At 29.0% G+C, this 24142-nt stretch overlaps 1 protein-coding gene across 4 annotated transcripts in view; it reads right to left on the minus strand.

Moving 5' to 3' along the window:
• Positions 1–24142, minus strand: part of LOC142329226 (puratrophin-1-like) — a 1606956-nt gene that overhangs the window by 321671 nt on the left and 1261143 nt on the right. The window lies entirely within an intron of this gene.

Here is a 24142-nt window from a genome sequence, read left to right on the forward strand (position 1 = left end):
ACATACGCTACATACATAACGAGCAGACCGTAGACAAGAAGCATCAGGTTTAAATTCATTTTTCACTGTGACTCACTGTATAAGAGCATATGAAAAATATACAGCACAAAGTCAACATAACCTCAAATTTTAGAAACGCAAAAAATTGAGAGTAACGCGAGAATTACTCAACCAATCTTCAACTTCTCACGGGCACAACTTATATATAATTTCACCTTCCAATTCCACCATGCGACCGACAGTAATACCGTACTTTTCTTTTAAAAGTCTGTAAAAATAACAGACATAATAATTGTTTTTCTCAACTTATTTTTTATGGATAAGATAAAAAATTAAAAATTAATTCAAGAAAAAAAATAAATTGGAATATTTCGAATGTATGTATTTTTAAAAAAATTTTGTACTAATAATTTAAATGAGAATAATTAGTAAATAAAGTAAGTAAAAGGAAGTCAATTAACTTTTTAATTTTTATGGTGAACAATTGGAAGGTTATCATTGCCTTCTAACGAAGAAAAAAAAAATAGTACTGGAACTACGGAGATTAAAGATTACAAGTATTAAAAAAAAAAAAAAATTACCTTTGAGGAGTCCCACTAAAAGACTAGAAATCTGACAATAAAATTGTAATATTTCCTAGAATTGGTTATTTTATTATACTTTGGATAGTGGCACATGACAAAGTTACCTAAAGGTTTTTTTGTGAGGTGGGTGTAATTTATGATGAAGTTTTAATGCTAAATATTTAAATAAACCAAAAAATGTTTTAAATATTGAAAAAAAAGTATTTTTAAACTGACTGATTTCTCTACTCTCAATATTACCCCAAAGTATTTTTTGTCTGTTAATACTTTGTCTAGAAAGACATAAAAAAATTGGTTAAAAAATAAAAAGATAGGTTTTTCAATTTCTGGGTAAGGGGTAATTTTGGGGCAAAAAATTAAAAAAAATAGTAAGATAATCATGTACGAAGCTTAATATAAAGTGGGGTTACGTTTGAAAAATTTTGAAAAAATGATCCAAAAAATATCTACTCTCCTGGAAATACTACCCCCCAAAATTTTACCAAAAAATTTTATAAAATTATAAAATAGAAAACAGATGCGATTAAAATCCATTTTAATTATTAAAAAATATGAAATAATGTTATATTAAATTAAAAAAATTACTACAAAATAAATTATTGAAAATAATTTTGAATTCATATTTATACACACGTTCTACAGGATGCAGAAAAATAAGGAATTCAAAAAAAAAATTACATTTAAAATTTCTTCGAGTTATATTGTTTCTTAAAAATAAAAAAATCTTAATTGTAATTTAAATAAATTTGTGGGAAAATATTATGAGTTGATATGATATTTTATTCAACATGGCAACCTAAGGCCCTTTCTTATAAACTTAATTATTTTGTTTTTAAACGAAAATAACCTGGTTTGGTAAAAATGGATATTGTATAAATTAAATTTCCACTTACCAACAATTTAAAAAAGTATAAATCCTAGTACTTTCGAAGCTGTTACTTTATCTTCAGGAATAACAATATAATAAAAAATAAAAACATTCAATAGTCGTAAATTATATGACTATTTTTAAATAGTCATGTGTCTATTATAAATAATAGCCGCAAACATCATACAAACATGAGGTTACTCTTATATTGACGTACGAATTAATTTATTCTTGACAACCGCCTATTATAACATAACAGTTTAATTCTAAATACGGTTAATGATTTGAATTTAAATTAACATCGCTGAAAATCCCTGAAGATGGAGTAACAGCTAGGATTTACACCTTTTAATTTGTTGGTAAGTGGAAATTTAATTTATAAAAATTGTGCCAAATGCTTAGTAAATTAAATCTAAAATGGAAATTGTAATTTCAAAATTTAATTGTAATTGTAAAATTTAATTTTTGTAATAAATGACAATTTTTTTAAAAATAAGGTTACTATATATTCCTAAAAATAATAATTTTACTGATGGAACGCTACTTTCAGCAACCATTACTATAATTAACTGAATGTTCTTAAAAAAAAAAATTATTAAGATACAGGAATTATAACCGGAAGAAAACACGCTTACAATATTGACCATAAAAGCATATCACTAACATGGTAACAACACATGTGACAGGTGTAACGTAGCAACTTCAACCTAGAAAGCTGCCAAGTTGTCGAAACATAAGAATTTAGTAATAAAATAATATTATAATTAAAATATTGGAAATTTCCACAAACTTAAGAAATCTTTTAATCAATTCTTATCTTGAAATTTCTTACAACAAAAAAATAATAAATTTAATAAGCTTACAATTTTGAATAATTTAAAGAAAATTTATTAGATATAAGGTCAAATAAGGTTTTAAAGTTCAGTTCTTTCAAATAAATTTTTTATATTTATTAATAAATATTGGCGTGTAATATATAAAGAGATGAAAGAAAATATTAAAGTATTTTAAATACTAGATTTTATAAAAGTGAAATGTTTGTAACTTTCATTTAGTAGTACAAAAACTTCTTTTTGTAATGTTAAATTTATTTATTCAAGACTGATAAAGTATAGAGTAAAGTATAGAGTAAAGTAGAGTAAAGTATAGTAAAGTAAGACCGATAAAGTACAATAACTGAATTAAATAACTGTAAACAAAAAAAATTATATGTAAAACTGGAAAAAATGTTAGCATCCTTTACGAATTATTGCTGTAAAAACAAATTATTTATCAATTACCATAGGGGAATAATAACTTTATTTTTTTAATACTTTTACTTATAGTTGCATTATAGTCATTAGCGACTTAAAGCAAAACCGCTAAATTACGTTCTTCAACCCACTATCAGAGAGAAACCGCAACAATCTTTTTATGTATTCCTTCCGGTTTTTTTGTCGAATAGATCCAAAGACTGGACAATCTATGAGCAAGTGGTGTACGGACCATTGCGGACCTGCAATTAGGTAAGCCTATTGTGTCCAATCTTCAGCCGAATTAGGATGACTTGGTTTCTTCTGTTGCTTGGGATAAAAGATTTCTCGAACACGTTCTCCCGGATGCTATATGCTATGTAAGGCCGTGGGAGGACTTAGCAACCAGAACTTATTCCACTGAGAACGTAGTTTAAACAAGTACTGTTTTCATGTAATCGATTCCACTGAGAACATAGTTTAAACAAGGACTGTTTTCATGTAATCGATTTACATGTTAATTCTACTCCGAGGACATTTATTATTGCTCTCTTGGCAGCCTGATCAACACCCGTTCGTTCCCGAGGATGCCGCAACAGCCAGGGGACCCATACCAATACCTCAGTCTTATTTATTCTTGAGAGAGTATCCTAAATTATTTGGAAGATAGATTCAAATCGTCTGCACGTCAAGCTCTCAAGTACACTCATAGAGTCGGTATTTACCAGAAAGTCGTTGTCAATACGGGTCTCGGTAACTCGAGAGTAAATTGGAGGAGTAAAGGCGGAGTAAATTGCGTAGGCCTCGTAAAAAAAACGCAGAGGAATAGGCACTAAGAATAATTTTTTTTTGTTTATACATAAATTTACTTTCAATGGATGACTTTCAAAATACCGTTAATTAAAAGTGTGTTTAAATACGAAGTGCCAGTTTGAGCAACGTTGTAGGTGATGTTAACATTACTTTCGGACAGGAAAAATTATCCCCATGTGTCATTTTTAAAGATGATATCTATCTACCACAAGGTGAAAAATTTCCACTAAATTTTGTCCAAGTAAAAGAAAAAGAATAGATGAATAATGAATTAGTACTGGACCGGATTAAGATTAAATGCGTGAGGTAGTGTTGATCAGGCGCTTTATAACAAAAACTTCCAGTTTTTAGAGGTATGACCCGTCATTAAACCAAATACTGATCGTTGGAAAATATAATCAGTTATTATTCTTGGTTGAATTACATCTGTTTTTTAATTTCTACATATTTGTGTAAATCGAACATATACAATCAAATTCTGTACATTAAACAAACCGGATGGCCAACATAAGACTACATCTCATTTGGTAAAATTAAGAAACCATCTTTGATACAGATTTGGGTATGGATTATTGAGGTTCGGTCAGGAATACCGGATGATTTGATTAAAGAATCGTTCAAGAATGTTATATATTCTGAACGCTTTTCTCGTTTTAGAAGAATTATTAGTTGTTAAGTGATTACGAAGATAATTTCAATTACATAAATAACAGAAACCTGAGAACTGATGACCGTAAAAATAAAAAATAAAAAATGCAAAATAAAATGCAAAAAAAAAATTTATTTTACATTTTTCGGTAATCCAAACCTGGTTCGCGTGGTACCCCAATGTATAATAAGGTATAACTGAACGTAACTATAAATAATTATGTTTGATTATTAATAAATTATAATATAGAAAAAAAAAACTTTATGAAAAAATAAAATAACATTTATGTTAATTCTTAATTTTATTGTAATTATAATTATTATTACAAAATAAACGAAAAATATAAAATTGCATTACTATTATTGTTAACAATATTGTTTTATTTATTGCAGCCTACTTACTATAGAAAGTAGTTTCCCACAATAAATAAACAATATTTTTCTCATGTTATACATCACGATCAACAATCCATGATTTATTCAACTTACTTTTCTAAGATTGCAGTATACAGTGCATTATAATCGTTACAAGAGATGTACAATAAAACAATGTAGATTACAAAATAAATTACAACATGAAACAATTTCTATAACAAATAATAAAATTAAGATTATTGATTTAAAAATAATACAAGCCATTTCAGCGCAATTCATTTGATAAAGCTAAAATTTATAATGTTCTCTTAAAAATTTTGACTTTTATACTGATTAAAGAACTATATTCGGTACTTTGGAGGTTTCGGATATTTTTTTTTAGGACAATTTTATTACGAACACAGCCTTAAGGGAAAACCAGGGGAAATTCAACCAAAAATTTCTTCTGTCATTTTTGTGCGTATAATTTATCACTAACATTTTCGACACCGCGTACACCACATTCGTTCTGTAGCATAGTTTCCATATCGAATTACTAGTTTTAATATGTACTACTTTACCCGGGAAGTATTGACCGTACAATATATCTTAATAACTCATATCACACTCATCTTAAACTAACTCTGAAATGTTACATAAATGCACATAACTGGACAATTTTCCGTTCACTGCCATACATTTTCATATATTTCAACTTCGAACTATATAAATCTGTTCTACCTTCCGAGTACATTCTTTAAAAATTAACAAAATAGTTACTAGGAAAATCTTTTTGTCTTTATACAAATTCTTCTGAATCCCCACAATTGCAGGACAACATGCTTTGATTGTTTTTCTTATAAAATGAAAAATAGTCTTGTTAAGGAATTTAAACAATTAAGTTTTTTGTTTGAACAAAAATAAACATTTAAATGTCATTATCTAACAATGCCATATAAATTTTCCGATGAAGAATACGCGAACATAATATTTGTTTACAGTTCTGCAATGGAACGCACGAGCTGCACAGCGAGGATATCATTCCTCGCTGGATTTTGGAATAGGAAAATTCCAACATATGGAATCTTTGTTTTAGGTATTTCGGCACTTATATTCAACCGAATCATTGCAGTCTTCAAATATTGTTGTATAACAACCTGTCGAGGAAGAAGTAAATATCCAACGTGCTAATTCAACACAAAGTTATTTGTGTTTGTTATTTTTCTATAATATTAATTTTTACTTCCTTGTACAAAATAAAGGAAGTATTGTGATGCGAAAAATGTCGGTTTTCAAATTTCATCGACTAGTTTTGGCGTGACGTCAATCTGTACGTACGTATCTCGCATAACTCAAAATGATTTTTCATAGGATGTTGAAATTTTGGATTTAGGACAGTTGTAAAACCTTTGTGCAATCGATTGAGCCAAAGTGTCCAAAAAAGCCCAAAATAAAAAATTGGATTTTGGACTTTTTCTTAATTGCAGTAATAAGCCCTAATTGAGCTTTTCAACGATATACCTAAGTGGTATTTATTTTCATTGGTTCCAGAGTTATAGCCAAATAACATATTAATTAATGAAATACTTGGATCTTAGAGAAAGGTACATCATCAGTTCATTTCCTTTTTTTTTTAAATTTAAACAATTTTTTTTTAAACCTCCGGGTCTACAGTTAAGTATTGCTTCAGAGGATGAGATGAATGATTTGTAGCGTGTGTGAAAATATCATGCGTTATCGGGATTCGAACCCGGGACCTCCGGATGAACGGCCGAGACGGCTACCACTCGCACCATGGATGCCGTTATAACACATTGATTTATTAATAATTATTAACCTCTCAGTGTAAACAACTTTTAGGATGAATAATAATTCAATAATAAAAAAAAGAAAAGATATCAAAGTTTTAATGAAATAAAATTTTATGTGCTTTTCATTAAAAAAAAAAAAGTGTAAATCTAATTTATAGGCGTACAAGGAAATCTCATGTGTTCCCCACATCGGATTTTTTTTTGCGCTACAGTGCATATGTACTACTCCTCTCCATTTTCTGCTCATGTGTGCTACTCATGCGGAACCGTTAACTGTGGAACGAAAGTGAGCTAAAAAACATTAAAAATTTATACTAATCAAAGTTGCTTTTTTGTTAATATACAAACTTTTCAATAAATTGAATCTGTCCTTGTACAATTAAATATTATTCGAAGTTTTAGTGTTTGGCATATTGTTGTTATAAACAGTGTATGAGTTAATGAAAAAATCTACTTCATTCCTCATTTTTTTCTAATAAGCCTAACATAATTCTTACGATATTTTTACATCTACTTGTATCTTATGTATCTTAATACACTACATAACAATTTAATTAGAAGATATAACATAAAAAAGATCATCTGGAAAAGATTTTTTTTTTAATGAAGGAAGTAGTAACGTAAACCTACAATTTGTTATAAATCGCAGTTTGAAAAAATTGACAGATCATATTACAGACTAGTTTAAAGCTCAAATAGAATACTGGATTACTTAATGAGTAATCCGGAAAGATTACAAGCAATTTTTTTTCCTTTTTTAATTTAACTTACTAATGATGTTATTCATATAATTAATAGCAGATTTATAAATAAATTAATTATGTATATATGTAAGCTAAATGTGAGTACATCATATCATATTATAAATATAAAATAATACCAAGCAATTAATTGTCAATAATAATAATAATAGTAATTAACATTAGAATTGATATTATCAAGATTAAATGTAGAATTTAATTCAAGTGCTTAGTGGTTTTTTGACCTTTTAAATAACAACTTAATTGATTTTACCATACATCAATCCGACTTCATTAAACGTGAGGAAGCAGACTAATGTAACATTTAGACAGGATGTAACATTTTTCTTGTACAGTATTTAAAATATCATATAACAAGATAAACAAATTATTTCTTATAATTAACATCATGATATTATAATTATATTTAAAATTATTTTTTCAGTAGTTCTTTTGAATGATATGGTAAGTATAAAAATAATAAGTGATGAGAGAAGACCGTTTCTTATGATTTTCTTTAGTAAGATCGTGTATTCATCTGGTTAGTGGGTGGTCTGAGTAGTTGTTACCTATTGTAAATCATGTTAGAAGGCGCCTCATCTGTCAGTGTAGTGTCTATACCACAACTGACCATGCTGTATTACATGTATATGCATACATATACATATAGACCACACTGCTGGTGTTTTTGACTCCTGCGCCCTGTAATATACTACACATTATATATATATATATATATATATATATATATATATATATTTATATATATTATATGCTTACGCATTAACTTCAACTAACCGTCAGCTATATACTTATAAATTATTTATGGTTTGAGACATTTTAACAACGTTAAATGTAGTATACATATAATGTATATATGTATGACGTATATTACTTTAGACAACCGACATCAAGCATTACTTTTCATTTTATACAAACCAGTACACTTTAAACTTTCGTTATTCAAAAAACAATATTAATAATAGTGTATAATTTATACGTTCTTGTACTTTAATAATATATTTATATAAAAATAAATGAATAAAATTTTATAAATAGATACAATCAAGTAAGATAAATTTCCTATTAAAATTATACAAGAACTATGTATAGAATATAATTAAATACATGAAATAGAAATTATATATTGTCAAGGTCAGGAAAAACTGTAATTTTGTTAATTTTAAGGATAAAATTAACATTTTTAATAACTGAATTTTTTTTTTTTTAATTACGTGCTCAACTGCTATAATTGTTAGCCAAGATGAAATTTTTAGCGTAAGAAAAATACCTTGTCTGACCAGAATTCGAACCCAGGAATTCCGGATGAAAGGCCGAGACCCTACCACTTCGCCACAGAAAATAAACAACATTATGTAAGTGACAAGTTCTTATCTAAGTATATCATATACATTTTTTATTGTTATTATTTTATTATTGATATTTTTTTTTATTGTTATTATTGAATTTATTATTTATTGTAAAATTATTTCTACAATTAGAAGTAATTATATTTAAATTTAAAATAAACAAGGAGGTAAAAAAGTTAAAAAAGAAGGAAATGTAGTTTGATTCCAACCGATGTGCCTTTTCCTTGTAAGATCCAAATATTACATTAATTAAAATTTTATTTGGCTATAATTCGAACCAATGAAAATAATTACCATTTATGATACATCGTTGAAAAGCTCTCATTGAGAGCTTATTACTGCAGTTAAGAAAAAATCCAAAATTGTAATTTTTGGATTGAGATTTTTTGGAGAAGTTTGTTCCAGTCGATTGCAATCAAAATGGCAAGTGTACAACTAGTTTTTACAACAGTCCTAAATCTAAAATTCAGCATCCTATAGCTAATTGTTAGAGATACATACGTACGTAGAGCGTCACGCCGAAACTAGTCAAAATGGATTCAGGGATGGTCAAAATGGATATTTCCATTAAAATCTGAAAACCGAATTTTTTCTCGATCACAATAAATTCTTTACAAGGAAATAAAAAGTCATGAATACAAAGTCGTTTCTGAGAAATTGATTTGCACATGCGGAAATTTAGGTTAATAAACGAAATAATTTTCTCGTTATTCATTCAATACTAGTCAATTATTGGTTCTATCCAACCAAAACTTTATGTAATCTATTTTGTATTATTCTATTCCTACCTTCCTAAAATCAATCATTAGGCTCGGTTAACTGATAAAAAGTATTGCGTGAATATACGTAAACAATTATACGGATCGAATTAGGAAGTTTTCCCTTATTGAAGACGTTAAAAATACAAATACCAGAAATTAAAATCAATTCATTAACAAGGAAATAAACTTTGTTGAATGAAAATTAAATTTTAAAAACATCTTTGTGCCCAAACAAGAATTTATCAATTTTTTATTGTAATTAAACGTAACTGGGTCACTGGGCTAAAAATGAACAAAATCTAACAACACTTCATGATATACATATATATAAATTTGTATTTTTTATGTCAATTAATAGAGATAGTCCAGACATAAGACAGAGGGCCAAAATAAGAATTTGCCTTTCTATTAATTACATATAAATATAGGCTTCGATATAAAAATATTGTTAAACCTAAATTACAAGCATAACACATACGATCACGTTAAAGTGCTTATAAACACGAACAGGAATCATTATCTGATTAAAACCGGTTGCTTAGAGCTTTCATAGAACATCATTAAATGTCAGAATTCTACTCCTGAATAATTATTTTAATTTTAACGCTTGTCTTATATTATTATTAAACCTAGTTATTAAAAAATAAGAAAACAATTTTTTTTACACATCAAGTGTAGTTAACAATTACTGTTTAGGTAGGTGATAAAGATGAAATGTTTAAACAAGTCGATAATAAATAAATACAAAAAAAAGAATTTAAGTTATTTAATATGAAGTAATTAATTTAAAAATTAGCATTAGCTCTATTAATATTAGTATGTAATTTTTCATGCTGATTTACTACATGAATTGGAAAAAAAGATGTAATACTAGTAATGTAACAATTAAGTAAAAAGATTTTTTTAAATTTTACCACTAGCTCACCATCCTGACTGGTTTCCGTAAAGTGATTAACACGCTCTCGGAAATTGTTTAACAGCTGATATTCGAAGTCGAAGGTTCTGAGGTACAAATACAAGTAAAAATTAATTGATTTTTTTACAAATTTGAATACAGACAGTGGATACCAGTGTATTTTGATGGCTGGGATTCAAACAACTGCACATTTCAGGAATGGTCGTCCTGAGTCTGTACAAGAGATAGCCTCATTTACACGTCATACATATCATCTCATCTCATTGGGCCGTAGAGGGTTGCTTATTGTTCACTAGTTGAACAGATTGCAACGTACACTTTAGGAAAAAAAATTGATAACAGTTTGTAGTGCTTTCCCATCACGCGGCTTTTTTCTGATGAACGGCTTATATACACACAACTTAATTAAAAATATTTGTAATATTATTAAAATGTAATTTTTATTTATTTAATTCAGTGATTCCAACTAAAGCGCGCGCGCATACGGTATTTAAATAGCGCAGGTTTGGCTGTACTAGCGGCGGAAATTTTACTTTTTTACACCTTAAATATTATTCAATTTTTAATTTTACCGCTCAACTGTGATATCGCAACATAGTAGACGACTACAACAGCTGTACTTCAGTGCTACACTAGCGCTTCTTGTAGTGAGACGGGGTACTATTGAGGCAATATACGCCACTTAGCCACAAGTTTACATAATTTTTTGGGATGGGGATGCGATTTTGCGAAAGGTTTTTTTGAAAATATTATATTTTAATTATTAACAAATGTGTTTAAGAAAATAAGATCATGATTAGGCAATCGAGATACTGAGGGTGACCTTTCTGTACAGCCTCACTTCCTTGACCTTAAGTTGAAAATTTAATGGAATCAATGACCCATATATAGAAGGAATCTGACCAAGTTTGGTCAAAATCGGTCGAGTAGTTCTGGAGATGTAAGGAGTGCAAGTCCGAACACACACACACACATACATACGAACATACGGAAAATTTCCATCCTGTTTTTTTGGGTTCCATGGGTATTAAAACGTCAAGATCCAGTACAAACCACATGTGCCTAAATTGGACCGATTACAATATACTTTCCCTTCTAAAGTTATAGCTTTGCTATAGCGCTAGACGGGGAAGTAAAAAACCAATTCTAATTACAATTTTTTTTACCAGTGTCAAAAACTACACTAGGTGAGGAGTTAAAAATCGTACTAAGTCGGCTCGAAACGTAGTTATTTGAGGGTCAACTTAAATCCCGCTATTATCTATTGCTATAGTGAAAGCTTACTTGCTTTTCGGATACTTTGAAAATATGCTTAGCTGAAAAATTTTCGAATGCTAGTATTCCAGCAAAGAGTAGCAATACACAATGTGGTTAAAAAAACGGAATCAAACGCAAAACGTAGTCTGTGATTTTTCTTTACGAGAGATTATAGCCGTTATTTAAAAAAAAAAAAATATTTCTGGCAATCCAAAAGAATTTATAAGTTATTTATCAACAAAAAAAAAAAAAAAATTTGTAATACTCATTTTGCCGTAAGATTCTTCAAAATTTAAATTTTAGAACATATCGTTAACTCAACAGAACAGTCAAACCGAAAAGTCTTTAATTATTGCAACTGGTTTACACAAAATCATTGTTTATGTACAGATGGACCAGTACAATATTTCATGTCAGATAAGGCACGATTTAATTTATCTCAGCGTGTTAATTCGCATAATACCAGTTAATGAATGTTTGAACGTCCACTACAACGTTGAGAAAATCGGTGTATGGTGTGTGGTTTCTGGTAATTGTATAGTGGAGACCAATGTTTTTTGACAAGATTTTCAATACGGAAGTATACCGAATTTTCAATGAATTCTACGTTCTACGTTCTACGTTCTTCCAACAAGACGGATTAACATACTACACATCAAACGATTCAATAGCACGCGTTCGTACGGTTTTTACAGAAGAATAAACTGTCAGCAGATGGGGTTTGCTCCGCACTCCCCAGATTTGTCTAGTTATGATTTTTTCTTTTGAAGTTATTTAAAGGTTAGATTTTAAGAATTAAGTCCCCCACTACATGGATAAACTAAAGGCGAAAATTCGGTAAGAAACCGAACCGGATTGACAACGTTTTGCTTCAGGTAAAATCTTCTTTTTTTTACTTCCTTGTACGAAGTAAGGAAGTATTGTGATCGCGATACATTTCGTTTTTTATATTTCAACGGAAATATCCATTTTGATCATCCCTAAATCCATGTTGACTGGTTTCGGCGTCTGTACGTAGGTTTATATGTATGTATCTCGCAAAACGAAAAAAATTATTAGCAACAAAATTTTAAATACTTTTTAAAAGTACGGAAAATGTAATTTAATAGGTATTAACATATGTGTATATGTAATAAATTTGTTGAAATATCTGATTTATTATTAATTGAAAATTACGATTTAGAATTGTATTATTTTATGGATTTTCTTAGCAAATTTTTATAAAAGCTGTATATTTAAAAAAAAAGTTTGATTATTTGACAGAAAAATATAATACATTTTTGTATTGTATTCAATTTAAAGTGATTTTTGAAATTTTTTTTCACTTGGTGTGTCGTATAAAGGTTAATAATACTCGTAATTAAACTATTCCGTTTAGTGAACTCCTGTATACTGGTTACAAATATTAATTTTGACTGACTGTGTAGAATCAGTTACTGGATTATTTGGTAAACGATTTATTTAGAGAGTAATCAATGAGTTTTACTGTAACCTAATATTTCAGGTAATATAAAATTGTTGAATTAATAATTATATAAATATTAGAATATTAAAAATATTTTTGCAATTATATAACTGTCCACATTTATTAAAGAATTGGAGGACAGTATCTCGCTTATAAATGAAATATATTTAAAGTGCAGCAAAATGTGTATATGTAATTTAATAAACGTACAAAGAAGTCATGTGGTGTCCACATCAGATTTTTTGGTTTTCAATTTAATGTAAAATATCTATCGTCTGCTATTTAAAATGTTTTAAGCACATTAAGATAAATTGTATGATAATTATTTCGTGAAAGTAGGTACTTGTTCTACTATTTTGTATATACATACAACAATGTCATATACATATTAGCCTCTTTTCATAGGAAGATAATAAACATGTAACTTATTTTCTTTATTATTTATTCAGAAAAGTTATTATTTCAATGGCAAATTAATAATAAAGAACGTTTTTTTTATTAAAAATTTTAATATTTATTATTATATAGTAATGAGTAATTAATATACGCCTAATATAAATTATAATACAAAAATTATTACTTTTATTAATTTAAAATGACATAGGCTACATATGATGTATCCTGTGGTAAATACAATAAAGACAATGTAACAAAAACATATGGTTATCCTCCTCCTACATGTATTCAAATACCTCAGTATAAATAAATAAATAAATAAATTTATTAATAACAATAGAATATAATTGTTTTGTTAAAATCCTTCTATTATTTTTTATTTATCGTTTTTCTTTTTTATAGTTGGGCTATTTATTCTGCGTCTTCAGAACGGATTATATTTTCATTTTATTATATTTTTTTATTTTTTTTCATTATATTTTCATTTCAGGCTGAAAATTCATTTTTATATAATGCATATAAATGTTCAAGTAGTATAACAATTCTTAAATAATAATGTTTCAACAAATTAAAAAAAAAAATAAATTTAGCAAATCTTTCTATCTAATTATTTTTTCGAAACGAGACTACCACATCCCAACATTAAAAGGAAAAGCTTGGGTTCATTTAAACATCTTGGAATAAGAAAACTTCTGACATAATAAAACAAAAACCTTTGATATATAACAACACTAATCAAAATGGCGGCCATTTAATATTTTTCAAAGCTAGTTTTTCATAAGTGGCCTTACAGTGTATCCTAAGTAATGGTTAAAATATTTTAAACTTATTTGATGTAATTAATTATTTTTAAGCTTAAATATTATTCTATATAAAAAGCTCTGAACTACAGTCATCGGAAATGTATTAAGATTTTCGAAAAGATTCTAAGTAATCATATTTTTAATATTTGTGTGTGTGGGTGTGTAAAAGAAAAGATTAAACAAACGTCCTTGACATTATAAAATTTTACATTACCTATAATTATAACGTACTTTCACACAGACGTTAAAAAGTTTTTATGTGAAACATATTCAGCAACCTGTTTTTCTTAGAAAATTTACTTAATTTCCTTAGAAACAAGAGATAAATTTAAAGATTAAAAACATGACTGACAAAAAAAAAACATTCTTTAATATAGGATAATTACTAATGTAGGAGATAGAGCTTCCTGATGACAATTTTGTATAAAAAATTTTTTTAAATCTAATATATATAATCTTATATATATATATTTACACACACACATTTATATAACCTATAATACTCTCCGAGATGCTTTGGAGGAATCAACCAACACACATATATGCATACATACACCCTAAATACATTACACTCCTTTTTGGGCAGTCGTGTAAAAACAAAAAATTAAAAATAAATATATCACTGCAATTAAAAATCCAAACATTTCTGCCTAACCAATAATAATATTTATTTTATTTTTGAAACGATTCTGAAACTAATTTGGACCTATGGGCTTCAAGTTTGGCGTATTATAAACACTAGCAACGTCGAGATAATACAGCAAACAAATAATTCCCAAACAATTACTAAGAAACATAACAAAGGCGCCATGGTTCGTAAAAAAAACAAAAAACAGTGAAATCCACGAATATCTGGGTTTGCCGTTTATATCGAGAAGAAATACAGCGATTCGATACAACTTTTTGCACTCTCAGAAAGTTGGGAAAAATAATTATTTTCTTAATACTGACAATAATTAAATCAATTACGAAATGTATATACTGTTATCTAATCAAAAGGTCGATTAATTGTTATTTAAAAGTAAATCTATACAGTATATTAAACATAAGAATTAATTTTTGATTGGAAGTTAAGAAAGTAACTCAAGTAGACATAATATTTTATTTGCTTTATAAAATTCAGATGAATAAGCTTACACGTAAGTATAAAATATATGTAGGAATATTATGTCTCATTGAACAATACTAGTTACGACAAACTAAACTCTGTTTTCATTGTAAATGTCTGGTGACAACAAATAAAGTAACATATTGTTGTATAGGTTAATAACCTTATAGTAATACACATCGAGAAAACTGTATCGATTTTACTTTAATTAGAACGTCCAGGTGTATAAAAGTAAACGGATTAGTTAATTTAATATTAGACAATTCAATGTAAGTAACTTAACGAACTAAATGCCATATTAATGAATAGTTTAGAAAAAATTAATAAAAACCAATTTATTTTCCGTTCTGAAATTAACAAAAAAAAATTTACGCTTTAAAAATCATCCCGTACATTATTTACCAAAAAAATGAAGACGCTGTTAGTTTAATAAAAAAAATTAAAGTTACACTAACCTTGATAAAAGGCTGCTGACCTTGGACAAGTTAACAATGACAACCCGATAATTTGCGTTGTAAAGGAAGTCAATTGGGTCATTGAAATAAATGGCTCGTCCACACACACAGTCGGCTTTGTCCATTGTCATAGTTGAAAGTCCGAGGTCAAGTTTAGAAGAATTTAACTCTCTTATATTTCATTCTATATATAGTTTTCAAAATGTATTACTGTTGTCACTTTCAAAATAATAGTTTATGTATTTATAATAATCAGTAATTTTATATTAATATTATTAATTTTATATTTTATATTAACTTCCATTAATCTTCTTTACATATAAAAATGTTAAGTTCGTTTGTGTACGCTTCAAAAACTCAAAATGTTCTGCACAGATTGATCTCAAATTTTAGCACGAATATAACCCGCATCAAAATTGCTTTCACCTGTTTTTTAATAAATAGGCTAATAAATCAGATGGAAATTTAAACAAAGGAAAACCAATCAGACCAATGCAAGATGGCCGCTGTCAAACAACGACCAATCACAAAGACCCCGTATGGCCGTTGCCAATGTAAACAAAATCACAACTGATTTAAATATAATTTAAAGAAATTTGTTATTTAAACAGCTAAAACATCTGTATTTTATTAAAAAAAAAAAAACAACAAAACAAAAAGAAAAGCCACCAAGAAGGATGACTTACCCAACTTTCTTATAGCCCAGATAGACTTTATGCATACAAAAAAATCGAAATAACTAAATACACAGAAAATAATATCTTTACATAATGACCAAAAAATCCTTTGTTAGGTTATTTTTTTACATATATATGACCAAACAATCGTTTTTTGGTCATTTAGCGCTCTTTGCTACGTAAAAGCAAAGAACAAAATTTATAGTAACAATGAAACCACACAACTAAGTATTCGTTTTTTTTTCTAACCTCCGAAACCACCATTGCTTTAGATGATGATATGAATGATTTATAGCGTATGAAAATGCCATGCCTGACCGGGATTCGAACTCGGAACCACCGGATTAAAGTCCGAGACGTTACCATTCGCGCCACGGAGGCCGGCAAACATATTCATTAGGAGCCGAATAAAAACACGACTTACCAATATGCCGTTGTCTTTAAAACCAATTTTATACGGACTATAATTACTTTTGCAATGATTGAACAGTATCTTAAACCTCTTCAAAAATTATTCTTTTTGAACTAAGTCACATTTTGATATCATTGTTTTTCTATAACACGGGTGGAATTCTTTTCGTTTAATGATAAGAAGCGTTGTCGAAGACAATAACCGAATTCTCTTCCAAAGGACATATAATACACCGCTAAACTATTTCTAAATAATTCAAATTCGTGCAATTTTTTTACGAATCGCGTTTTTATCAAAATCTCACCTTTTTCTCAATTTACCTGCGGGGTTTTGTTTTCTTTGGAGACCGTAATTCATTAGTAGATTCATACATGAGAATCACGTTGTACACTTTAGCAGCACAACTTCTTACGTTAGCAGTTTATTAACATCTGAAATCAACGCAGTTTGATTATTCTGTAATTTGTAAGCATTACTCTGCTTTTGTAAGCATTTGAAATGATGTGTTTTTTCGCACGACTTAAGGGCTTTTTTTCGCAGCACACAAATCTTTATATATAAAAATGTTAAGTTCGTTTGTGTACGCTTCAAAAACTCAAAATGTTCTGCACCGATTGAGCTCAACCCGCATCAAAGATTGTTTTCATCTATTTTTCGCACATACCCGCGACCGCGAGAAAACATCTGCCGGAAGCGAGGGGAACACTCGCCATACTAGCTAACGACAACCGCAGTCACATGTAAAACAATTACATTGTTTACTAACAAAAAAAAAAAAAACGTATCCACTTGCATCTGATTCAGATTATTATACAATCTGAATTAAATATTCACTTTAATCGAGGTACTTTTGTGTGATCGTGTCGTGATTGAGCTGCGCCTTTCACCAAATCGTAAGTAGAGGTTACGTTATGTTTTGTATGAGAGATGGTCAGAAAAAATATTAATTTTTTATTATTATTATTTAACTATTTCATTTAACTAATATTTTACTTATTTATTTAAATTCATGTATTTAGTAAATATTATACATTTTTAGCCACTTTTCAATACTGTCTGTCTTGTGTCTCATTGTTGTGGAGCTGCAGCTATGAGAACCATGAGAGATGGCACTCGCCACACAGACGGATTAAGAGCGAGCATCCGTACGAGAGAGGACCCAGACTAAGCACCATCCAGATACGTAACGTGGAACCAGCAGAAGGACGAGCAGCCAGACTTGAGGATGCACGATTGCGACCACGTCAGTCGCGTTCTGCAGCAACAGATTTGGTTCGTTCCAACGGAATGAACGCGACATGGTGAGGATAGCTGAAACACGAACCCAAAGAACAGCTGATCTGAATCTGCAATACAATCGTCTTGCGTTCCAGTACAATCCAGCTGTTGATTATAGTTGTTTGGCATGTCGACATGTTGTTATTGGCCAGATGAGTCATGTCTGTACCTACTGTCAGGCTCTAAAGTTTAATAATGAAACGAAAGGGATGTGTTGCGCTGGCGGAAAAATCAAATTGCTTCAACTTGTAGCACCACCAGAACCATTGAAAACTCTACTTGCTGGATCTACCGCTGAATCGAAGCATTTCCTATCGAACATCAGGAAATATAACTCTTGCTTCCAAATGACGTCATTTGGTGCGGAATTCGTGACGACTCAATTCATGCCAACTTTTAAAATCAAAGGGCAAATATCACAAAGCTGGCTCCCTGCTCCCGTTCCCAGATAGTGACCATAAATTCCTTTAAATGTACTTCATCGGTGATGATAGAGATGAAGTCGATGCGCGTTGTGGAATAGATACGTCGCTAAGAAGATCCATTATTTTGCAGCTACAGAAGCTCCTTCACGAAAGGAACAATTTGGTGCGTTTGTTCAAAACGGCAATTGATATGATGCCATCAGATACCCAGAAGATTGTCGTCATTCATGCAGACAAAACTCCCGCTGGAGAACATGTCCGGAGATATAATGCTCCGACTATAGACGAAGTAGCAATTGTCATAGTCGGAGATCAGTTCCAACCTATAAATAGTGTTCTCCATCGAAGAAACGAACTATTGATAACGTCGCAGAAACTTCGCTGTGCCACAGCGAAGCGTGGCAGGGCAGCTAGTAATTTTGATAAATTAATAAATAAATTTACGCTTTTCTTTTATATTAGTACCTTTTTTTGTGAAATTATGGGCATCGACTGTTTCGGTCATTTTGTCCTCTGAGAATGGAGATTTATAGCGTATGAAAAATGCTACTACAGTTAAAAAAAAACCTAAATTTTTTTCATCTGGTTGATATAATAAACTTTTTTTTAAATAATTTTCATTATCACATAAAATTGTGAATTATTTAGTATTTATTCTACACAGAATAATTCACAAAAGATATATTGTACTGGTGAAAATAATATATATATATATATATATACACGAGTGAGCAACATAAAACCGAACCGTAATGTAACCACTGCAGAATCGGTAAGTATGTTGAAATGAAATTTTATGAATAATACAGATAAATTAAATAAGAAAAACACAAAACATAATTTAAATGTTGCATTTATTTGCCTTATTGTTACAAAACATGTTCTAAATGACCACTCTGGGCATCGATGCACTTTTGTGCTAGACTGATCATATTCAGAGTCCTCTGACGCAAAACGTTGTTTTCAATTGCGTTGATTTCTCGTTGAATTTTCACCTTCAGTCATCAATATTATGGGGCTTAGATGCCTAAACTCTCTCCTTTAAGTAGCCCCAAAGGAAAACTCCCAAAAAAAGGAAAAACCCCAAAGTAGAAAACTCTGAGGAACGAGGAGGACACCGTCTTCTGTTGACAGTTCTTCTAGTTGACTAGTCTTCTTCAGTTGTTGCACATTTGTAACGTGATATGGTTTCAATTTCAATTCATGAACAATTTTAAGGCAAGATGTGTATTTAATACCAGCATGTTGGGATAACTTGTGTAGTGATTTTTTTGGACTGGCAATAATTCTCCTTTCATTATCGGCAATGGCCTGTTGAGTCCTAACGGAAGTTTGCTTATTTCATTTAGCATTTGAAACCGAAACTGTTGTACGCCATTTTTTAACTAAATCGTGTATGCTACTCTTCTCTGGGATACAGATATTCGGAAATTTTTCTACGAATACTTGTGATTTTTCCAACGATCCAGAACGAATATAGGCCTCAACTATAGCTATCCTCTCCAGGATTGAATAAGGCATTTTTCCCAAACACAACTGCACTCACAATACTGCACTGCACTTACGTGTAACCACCTGACAAACGGCAGCAACAATCAGTAGTAACATATACATCCCCTAGTCGCGCTAGTTGTGTGGGAGACTTTCATAAATAGTGTTGGTTACGGTTTCATTATGGGTTCGGTTTTATGTTGCCACACTCATATATATATATATATATATATATATATATATATATATATGAGTGAGCAACAATATATATATATATATATATATATATATATATATACATTTTTCTGTAATTTTTTTCCATCTAGACGATCATTTTCTTGTTTACATTTTCATTTTAATCTGTTTACACAACCATATTGATCTTTAAAATTCCAGAATTTACTGAAAATATGTTTGTTTACCTTTGATTGGTTCATGCGGACCATGTATCCATAGAATTTTTGTCGTCATTTTCTAATGGTTACTTCCAGTTCTTCAATTTTATCGTATATTTCTTTATTTGCTGTCAGTGTGTGGCCTTCATGTGTACTTTGTGGACCACAAATCCTTCTAAAAATTATTATTTCTATTTTAGTAAATTTTCAATATTTGTAGTTTCCATGTCATACAAGATTACTACTGGTCTTACAAAATGTGCTATAAATACCTTAATTTTGGGTTTATAAAAAGGTTCTTTTTATTTGTAAAACTTTTTGCGTTAAAGTTTAGTAGTTCTAATTTGTATTTTTTTACAACAATCACTAGGTTATCTATTCCGTTTCTGCTAATTATTTTTCCAAGATATTTAAAATGTTCCGTAATCTTAATTTTGCCATACTTTATTTCTATTGTCTTTCCGGAATATTTACTAGTATTTGTCATCATTTTTGTCTCCAAATCAACATCTGTGCAAGCCTGTTTTTTTCAGTTAGTTATTTCAATCGGTTAACTTGGATGATTGCTTCTTGTTTTCTACAAAAAGTGCTAAGCCGTCGGCAAAAGCTAAACATTCAAGTTATGTTTTTTATTTTAAAGTCTACATTTTGAGATGATATCTCACATCAGAAAATTCTTCGCTTTTATAATGAGTTTTACCCCGGTTTCCCTTGATTCATCCAGGCAATTTTTTTTTTATCTGTAACCGTAGTATACCTATCCTTTTCCGATGTGATGCATATGATGTATGTATTATTATGTATCAGAATAAAATTTATTTACAGGAAAGTCTATTTACTTAAAAATCTAATTACGTAAAACAAAAAAAAAATAATCTTGTCATGTTTAGTAATTAATCGGAACTAACAAGATTTCAATTAATAATGATACTTTAATAAAAACAAATTACTTTATTGAAGTCACGTGTTGTAAAACAACTTTTATTACTTTTTTAAGAATGTTTATGACTATATATTAATTACCATGAATCGTGAGTGGATAAATTATTTAGATCGGTTGATCTTGTTTGTATTTATTTTCTGTAACCAACTCATATTACTAAAATTTCTTCTTCCCACAGTACTTTCACTAAAATTACGTCTGAACAAAACAATTTATTAATATCAATTTTTAGTGTAATATATATTATTTATACTTTGTTTATTTATCAATTAAAGGATGATTAAAAACCATGAATTTAAAGCAATATTGCAAATAAAATAATTTATGGCCTATTAGGTGGCGTTAAAATTAATATGTCTTTATCAGCCAATCAGAAACACACAATTCATATTAGCCTATCAAATTTATTTATTTTCTTCTCTTATGATACATAATTAATCATAATTAATCCAATTAAAAGAATTTCGATACGTTCGAGAATATATATCTATACATGAATAGATTCGTTTATGCTACTTAAATGATGATTCTTTAAATCTATCGTCGTAAATTCATTTTTTATTAAGTTTGTGTGTGTGTGCATCTGGGGGGGGGGGGGGGAGTGTGCGCGCGCGTGTCTGTGTAAGACACCTTTTATATGTGTATAAACTCACAAAAAAGTTGTTATACTTTCTTGGCATTGGTTATTAATGCTTATGTAGTAGAAAAATGATACATGAAAAACAATTTGAAAAATTTTTTTCATGCTCTCACATGTCGAAGAAAATTGTTTTATTTATCTTCGTTTACTATGTTAAATGGAAGAAGTTAAAAAAAAATTCCACTGAAACATATACAACCAATAAAAAGTTACCTAAATGAAATTTTATTCATTTTAAATGATGAAATTTTATTGTAATTATTAAATGTCTAAATCAACTAAAAAAAAAAGTTTTAAAAAATAAAAAAATAAACCTTTTTAAATTTTGATCCACTTTCCTACTCTACCAATATTGCACCCAAATTATTATTATTTGATTATTTGCACTACTATTATGCCGAAAAAGATATAACAAAAAATTCGGAGTAATAATTAAGAACAGAGTAATAATTAAGACATTTTTTTTATTTGTTTCAAAACAAGAGTAATAATTAAGACATTTTTTTTATTTTTGGGGAAAGGAGAATTTGGATAGTAAATTTAAAAAAAAAAACAAACATTTTAAGATACGCATGTACACATACTGAGAGCTTAATATAAAGTAAGATTATGTTAGCAAATTTTTGAGAAAATTAGCTCAAAAGAAACTATCTACCCCACTTTTTTTTCCTGTTTAACCTCCGGGATTCACAGTTATATATTACTTCAGAGAATGAAATGAGCATAATATGTATGAGTGTAAGTGAAGTGTTGTCTTGTACAGTCTCAGGTTGACCATTTCTGAGATGGGTGTGGTTAATTGAAACACCCAACCACCAAAGAACACCGGTATCCACGATCTACTAGTATTTAAATCCGTATAAAAGTAATGCCTTTGTTAGGATTTGTACGTACGTTGCAACTCTCGACTTCAAAATCAATTGATTTGTAAGACGCGTTCACCACTATACCAACCCGGATCTACTCCACTTCTGGAGATATTGAACCTAAACTTTTACCAACAAATTACCCTACATACATTAAGTTTCAAACACGCCAACAAACGTACCAACGTTTTATCTTGTCAGGGACCTCATGAATCTAAGTTTCATGTGGTCCCTGGGTCACATGAAACTTAGAGAAATGCAAAAAACTCAGATTTCATTTGACTTATTTCATACTATCTTTCTTGCAACATAACGCTCTCTCTCTCTCTCTCTCTCTCTCTCTCTCTCTCTCTGTGCGAGTGTGTGTGCGCGCGCGCGTATCTTATTAGGTTAATATGAAATTAAGATAAAGCAAAATAAAATTTTTGATAATAATAACAATAATGATGATGATGATAATTCGTTTGGTGAAAATCGATTTAAGACGATTCGTAAAAATTAAATTTACATTTTAATACGAATATCAGAATAATACTATTTATTATTAATAATATCATTATTACTTTATTGATAAGAAAGGTAAAACTTATTCAAGAACGTTGAATTAGTTATATAAATTTGTAAATTTATATAAATTACACGATTTTATTTTTGTAAATTTATTTATAAACGAAAATATAATTAATAAAAATGGCTTAATGTGTTTGAATAAACAAAATTGATATTAGATATAATTAATTAATATTTAGGTTTATTAAAAAATTGTAACTAAATAAGTTAAATTTATTAAATATTACGGATAGAGAAAATGTACGTTAAAAGTTAATTACAGGACATTAAACTTTAATAGAGATTTAAATTTATCAAGTATATTACACTTATGATTTTAATTTATTAATTTCTTATACAAAATGTTTATAGATTTATATTTATTATGTTTTAAACTATAAAACTAAAAGTATATGGAGAGGTGAAAAAAAACACTATGTAGAACGTATTCCATTATGTTCATATTATTGAGAAAATAAGGAGAGGCACTAGTTTTCCGTATAAGTAATTATATTATATTTATAGATATATACTTATAAGTAGTTGTCTTGGTTTTATGTTATCTTTTTTTGCCGTCATCTTACGGCTATTTCATTGAATCTGCGTGTCCAGAAGATATTAGCCCTAAAGGAATAACATCTTAGCCATTTAAACAAAAACCGCTTTCGACCAACAAATTAGTTTAAAAATGAAATTATACTACAACATTCACCATGTCTCTTTCTTGGAAGTGTTTAAAATAACTAAATAGTATTATTTATGAGACATTGCAGACTTCTGTACGTGTACATGATGTCTGGTAATTTTCATCTCATTTTTCATATTTATGATTTTTTTTTTTAATGCTTTTACATGATAATTTCGATTAATGCTTTATATTTTTAA

Source organism: Lycorma delicatula, chromosome 8, assembly GCF_047948215.1.
Source record: "Lycorma delicatula isolate Av1 chromosome 8, ASM4794821v1, whole genome shotgun sequence".
In the NCBI taxonomy this organism is placed as follows: Eukaryota; Metazoa; Arthropoda; class Insecta; order Hemiptera; family Fulgoridae; genus Lycorma; species Lycorma delicatula.